The following is a 6,000-nucleotide window of genomic DNA, read 5'->3' as shown; positions in this document are numbered from 1 at the left end:
TACTCCAGACTAACAACTCACAGCCGGCTGCTCAAACTTTCCTAGGGCTCTGGTGAGAGCAAGTGTTGTGCTAGAAGTGGCATCCAACTCAACTCCTGATGGATTTAAGGAGAGTATGGGAATAGAGGCTTCACTTCCTAATGGCTAGGGCTAGGCCAATTTGCGTCCTTGAAACCCAGGCCTGTTTGTGGCTACTGAGGACCAGATTTGGCCACCCCTGAATTAAGGAGACCTGCCGCATAAGCTGAAAGTAGAGCAGTGCAGATACGCTCCTGGGCTGTGGGTGGGTTCTGTCACTGTCAGCAGAACATAGGACATTTTGACAGTTAAGGGCCATTTGGCCTGCCTGGTTTCCTAATGACCTTCCTGGATTATATGCATGGAATACGAGCTACTTCTGCAGCCATTAGGCTGGGCATGGATTAACATCAGCCTCTGAAAATCTCACCCCAGTTCATAGAAACATAATAGCAGAAAAAGACCATATGGGCTGTTTAGTCTGCCCATCCTTACCAACTGCTCAGCTCTACAATCCCTACCGTTCCCTTAGAGACCCCCTGAGCTTAACCCTTGCTTTCTGGAATTCAGATACTGTCCTTGTCTCCATTGCCTCCACTGGGAGGCCATTCCATGCTTCCACTACCCTCTCAGTAAAGAAAGTTGCATTTTTAGCATTACATCTAAGCTGCTAGATTTTCACTAAGCCCTCCATGAGCATGTTTTCCAGGTAGGACAATGCAGCAGGTAACCCCCTAGAGCAATTCAGGGGTAGTGGTAATTTCCGACCTTCTCAACATGGCAGCCGCCCTTGTACAGTGCGCAGGCGGCACCTGGTGACGTTGGACGAAAGGGTGGAGCTGCTCCACCACCTCTCCTGCCGCGTGACGCATGCGCACTGCTGGTTTCTGGTACCTCCATTTTGTTTGCTCAGTGCTGCGGTGCCTTCGGCTTCGGCTCTGTTTCCGGGTCGAGGGCAAAAGCGGCGGCGGGTCAGTGCCGTGCGGGGCCGAGGGACCCATGGTGCTGTGGCCCGAAGGAGCCGTAGGGGACGCTGTGCTGCCGCCCGCCTGTCCGCAGCCAGGTAAAGAGCCCGGCCTGGGAGCGGCGGAGAGGGAAGGGGTCCTGGGGGTAGATATGGGGTAATGATAGTGGGGGATGTAAATGAGGTAATAGGTCTCCTGGGGGCAGAGATGAGGTGGGGGGATAGGGAATCCTGGTGGTAGTGGGGGATCCTGGGGAAGAGATGGTGGGGAGGGAGATCTTGGTGATAGAGATGGTGGAGGATCTGGGGGTAGAAATGTGAGGGTGGGGGTTCCCGGCAGTAAAGAGGGGGTGGAGATGGGGCGGTAGGGGATCTTGGGGGTAGAGATGCTGACCATGTTCAGACCTGAGTGTGTGAGCTGTAAAAGGTCACTGAGGACTATCTCCCCTTCTGATATTGACATGCACTACCTTCCTGTTCCCTGAAAATGCTGCTCTTTGTTGGAGGGGGAGGAGCAGGCTTAGAACTAGAGCAGAGGGGATGGACAGAGCCAGGTGTAGCAGGGAGTGTTGGGTAGCAACTATATGGATGCGCTGGATTTTCTTGTGGTCTGATGCCTGTGGACCTTTTGGTGGTGTTGTGCTACCTCCGCAGAAGGTGTGGTATGGGTCACTGTCTGAGCAGGGCTCAGGTATCAGTAATCCCCAGCATGGCCCCGCCTACCTGTGCCAGCCTTCATTTATCTGGACCTGTGGACTGGATACTGTGAGAACTTGCTCTTCTTGGAGCAGGTACACCTGGCCACTCTGGTACTTGCCGGCCTGTATTTTGCTTATTAAGTTTTGCCAGAAATCCCACCCTTGCCTAAATTCCTTGTTTGTTAATGCTTCAGCACTTTCTGATCTACCAAACAGTCTCACTGTGTGCCACTTACATTTTGATTTCTTTTTCTCTGACAAGCTGAATTGAAAAAGCCTTTTTCTGTTAAGTGATAGCTGTAGTTCTTTGCAGAGTGATATTTTATCCTCCAGTCTTTTTACAAGGAATTGTTCTGTGATTGCCCCTCTCCTCCTTCAAGGAAGCAATTTAAAACTTCAGTGACACAAGTATTTTACTGACGCTCTTTGGCTGTGGCTGGCATCATTGACCAGAGTTCTTGGTGATAGGGAGCAGCAGATCAGGGTCCCGTGGCTCTCATCACTACTTTTAGATTTTCTTGACAATTATCTGAGTTCTGGCATATTGTTAAGGCTTTGCTTAATGCCCTGGGCATGCCTCACATTATTCTGGTACTTCATTAGCTTGTAGTACTGATTTGTTTTACCGAGATCGCCATCTTAGCAGTGTGTGCCTGGTTCTGTTTAGTTTATTTTGCTTAATTGTCTTCCTTCAAGTAATCAGATCCATTGGTCTTGTTCTCTTCAGCTCAAGCACATCCATACTGTAAAAAGGGTTCAGAGAAGTCTAGAGGGGGAGAGACAGTCAGAAGCTAGAGGGAAGGAGCAAGGGGGCGTGCATGAGAACTGCCCTTAGGTTCTTGTCTGCATCTGACAGAATGAGGAAATAAGTTAGAAAAATCTTAAAGGAGCAGCTGCCAAGGTTAAAAGTTTGCATGAGGCGTGGACATTGTTTAAAAATACCAGGACGTATACCTGGGAGAAGAGCCGGTGATCTCCTGCCTGACCCGACCCTCATGGAGCAGTGCTGACATCATCAAACGCTGCCTATTTCTCCCTGCTAGCAGGTTATACACTCAGTGAAGTGAGGGTACTGGTTCCAGAACCTGTTTCACTCCCACTTGGTCTCAGTGCAATTGGATCAGGAGGCTTAGTTGTTGAGCCAGCTGATGTAACACTGAAGGACATTTGGTGAGTATTCTCGAGGACTGAACAGTTTCAACTATGTTCATTCTTGACTGGAGTTTCTTCTAAATTATCTGACTTGGCTAACAAGACAGAGTTAGATGGTTGTGTTACAGCGTTGTCATCCTCAGTGTCTACTTTGCAAGCTACGGTGGCTGGTGATATTAAGGATAATCTTTTAAAATAAATAAAAATAAAAAATAAGGATAAATTGTTATTGTTTCATAAATACGAATCAATGGAAAATATGTTAAGAGCTGCAAAAGGTTTTTGAATTATCCAAAAACTAAATGGTTATTCCCTGCAGAACTTCTTAAATATTTTATTAATGTGTTGCAGTTTTCTCCTCAGAAAATATTCAGTTTTTCAAAATGCTTTTACTTTCCAGAGAAAAAATAGTTAATCCAGTTGAGGGTGCTTTGGATAAGGCAGCTTCTATTGATAGCTCTAATTTGTTATAATTTCTACAAGATTTGAATGATTTAATTAAAACCAGAGTAACTCTATTTATTGGTTTATTTGCTTCTGAGTCAGATAAAGATATGGTGTTAAAACAGTAATTTAAATACAAGAATGAGAATTTTTGTGATAGCAGGATACTAATTTTTCCTGATGTGGCTAGAAGGGTAGCATTGTTACAATTAAAACAGCGAGCTAAAGATTTGGGAGCCATTTTTTTTTTAAGTTTCCATATAAATGCATTATAAATTTTCAAGGGAACAGATTTATTTTCTCTGATCCTGCACGTTTGCAAACTTTTCTTGCTGATAAATCTGGTGACTAGTTTGTGGGTAGGGGGAAATTAGTTAGAAAATATTCAGGTGGAATACAACGGCGCTTCTCTTTAGAAGTAATTTTGATAATTTCCTTTAAATTGCTGTATTACTTCTTTCCCTTCTTGATGTGGATTGATGGTGTCTTTGGATAAAAATTATGTAAACGGAGAGTTTTGCCTTTCTTATGTCTTATTCGTCTGATAATGTATGATATTGCCATTCTTTGTTTTTTTTAATCCTGTATTGGTTTAAAAAATTAATAAAGAAATTAAAAAAAATCTTGGAAGTCCAGACAAAATGTATTCCATGCATTAAAAAAAAGGTTGAAGGAAGGCCAAACGACTGCCGTCGTGGTTTAATAGCGAAGTGACGGAGGCTATTAAAACCAAAAAGACATCATTCTAAAATGAAAAGCAGACCCAAATGAGGAAAATAAGGAAGCGCATAAGCACTGGCAGGTTAGAAGACAGACCCAAGAGGGAATTTGAGAAGAAGCTTGGCAGAGAGGCGAAAACTGCTATAAAATCTTTTTTCCAGTACATTTGAAAGAGACGGTTGAGAAGGGGATATGATAGAAGTTTATAAAATCATGAATGGGGTGGAATGGGTAAATAAAGGATGGCCATTTACTCTTTCAAATACTAAACAAAACATGGGGGCCCTCCATGACACTAGCAACTGGCAGATTGAAAACATTCTAGAAAGTACTTTTTCACTTTGTGCAAAATCAAGCTATGGAATCTGTTCCCAGAGGATGTGGTCAAGACAACTAACATGGTGGACTTCAGAAGAGGACTGGACAAGTTCCTGAAGGAAAAGTTCATAAACAGTTATTCATTTGTAGTGCGCTAACAGTGAGGAGAAACTGTGCAGAGGGCACTGCACCTGCTCCTTTAAGCTTCCAGCTACAATGTCATGCATCTTCATCGGCAGCTACCTAAGGTTCTCCCTCTCCCTGGCCAAGGAGGAAGGACTGTAGCTGCCGCCAGGATCTGCCACTTGTGCACCTTAGGCAGCCAACAGGTGGTCTGGTCAGGCTGTGATGCAGATACCGGGCTTGGAAAGCAAACCAGTCTGCTCAGCCACAGAGCAAGCCCAGGTTTGACTCTCGGCTATCCCCTTTTTAAGAAGGGCCATGCTGGGTCAGGTCAGGATCCATCAAACCCAGTATCCTGTCTGCGACAGTGGCCAGTCAGAGTCACAAGTACCCAGCAAATCCCCATTTCCTAGCGTGTAGCAGATGGACTCAGGACCAATGGGTATAGTGTACTCCTGTTAGCAGTTGGAGACGGATCAGATTTCAGTCTGACGTCAGCTCCTAGTACATATACCCCTGCAGGAAGTGCAGCTCCTCAGTATTTTCCGTCTCCATAGCAGTTAGGGACTATCTGCACGCTCTCAGAGCGTTAGACCAAAATTTAAAGAACAAAACCGAAATTTAAAGAAGAAACCTACCTGAAGACGAGCCCCGCACTCCTGCGGTGATACCCTCTGGTCCCTCCCCCAGTTGAGTTTCCCGAGGTGATTTCCGTGGTCCCTCTGAGGTGAGCCTCGGTCCGGTGGCCGATTCGCGGCAGGGAGTTAGTCCCCGAATCCTTGGGCGCGGTGTAGAGGCAGCCTCGGTCTGGCAGCCGAATCATGGCGAGGACTTAGCCCCCGATCTCGGGCGTGGCTGAGAGGCAGCGGGTGCACCCCCTCGAGCGCGGTGGTGAAGGTATTTGCCCTCTCCCCCCGCAGCCGGAGACCGCCCGGAGCAAAACCGGGAAGCGCCGAAGACAAGGTAAGGTGTAAATCTTCTACTTAATCACGTCTCTGACGATCGAGGAGGAGCACAGATCGGCGATCGGAATCTGTGCCACCGGGTTGATCCGCCCTAGCAGGGCCAGGCCCCGGCTGTTCCAGGGTCTGCCCAAGTGGAGACCCTCCAAGGAGGTCGCCATATTGCCTGCACGCGCGCCATCGCCATCTTGGCCTTGTTCGCCGCGCCGCCCGCCGTCCGATCCGAGCGCACAAATTAAGCTAAGCGCACAAAATTATTTGTGCGCATATTCTTAGGCGCATATAAAACCTTACGCGCATAAGTTATGCGCACAGTACAAGGCGCACGCACATATCAGACGCAATGGAGCGCATAAGAGCTTACGCGTCCACAGAAATGGCACCTCCAGAAATAGGAATAAAAGCTCAAGGCCTCTGCCCAGCATGCCACATCAGAGCTGCACAGAGCGGAAGCAGACGCCCTATGCGCACACTGTGAGGAGGCCCTGGGAGATCCAGGTCAGGGCCAGTCCCATCCAGGGCCCAGTGCTAGCTCCTCAGGGGGCACCCCGGACCTAGCAGGCCCCAGTGAGTCCATCCCACAGACGGGGACCCCCAGGGA

The 6,000-nt window shown here is 47.5% G+C and overlaps 1 protein-coding gene across 5 annotated transcripts in view; it reads left to right on the top strand.

The window, feature by feature from the left end:
• The first annotated feature begins 887 nt into the window (after positions 1-887).
• The window catches only part of WIPF2 (WAS/WASL interacting protein family member 2), a 35,067-nt gene continuing 29,954 nt past the window's right edge, over positions 888-6,000 (top strand). For 2 of the 5 annotated variants that reach the window (XM_029572402.1, XM_029572404.1), the window contains exon 1: positions 889-1,081. The gene's annotated coding sequence lies outside the window, so the exon portion shown is untranslated. Of the gene's footprint in view, positions 1,082-1,463; positions 2,851-6,000 lie in introns of those variants that run through there. The other 3 variants (XM_029572407.1, XM_029572406.1, XM_029572405.1) reach the window with 3 other exon arrangements.

This window comes from Rhinatrema bivittatum, chromosome 12 (genome assembly GCF_901001135.1).
Source record: "Rhinatrema bivittatum chromosome 12, aRhiBiv1.1, whole genome shotgun sequence".
NCBI lineage: Eukaryota > Metazoa > Chordata > Amphibia > Gymnophiona > Rhinatrematidae > Rhinatrema > Rhinatrema bivittatum.
Note: the sequence above shows the minus strand (reverse complement) of the source record. Positions and strands in the feature narration are given on the sequence as shown.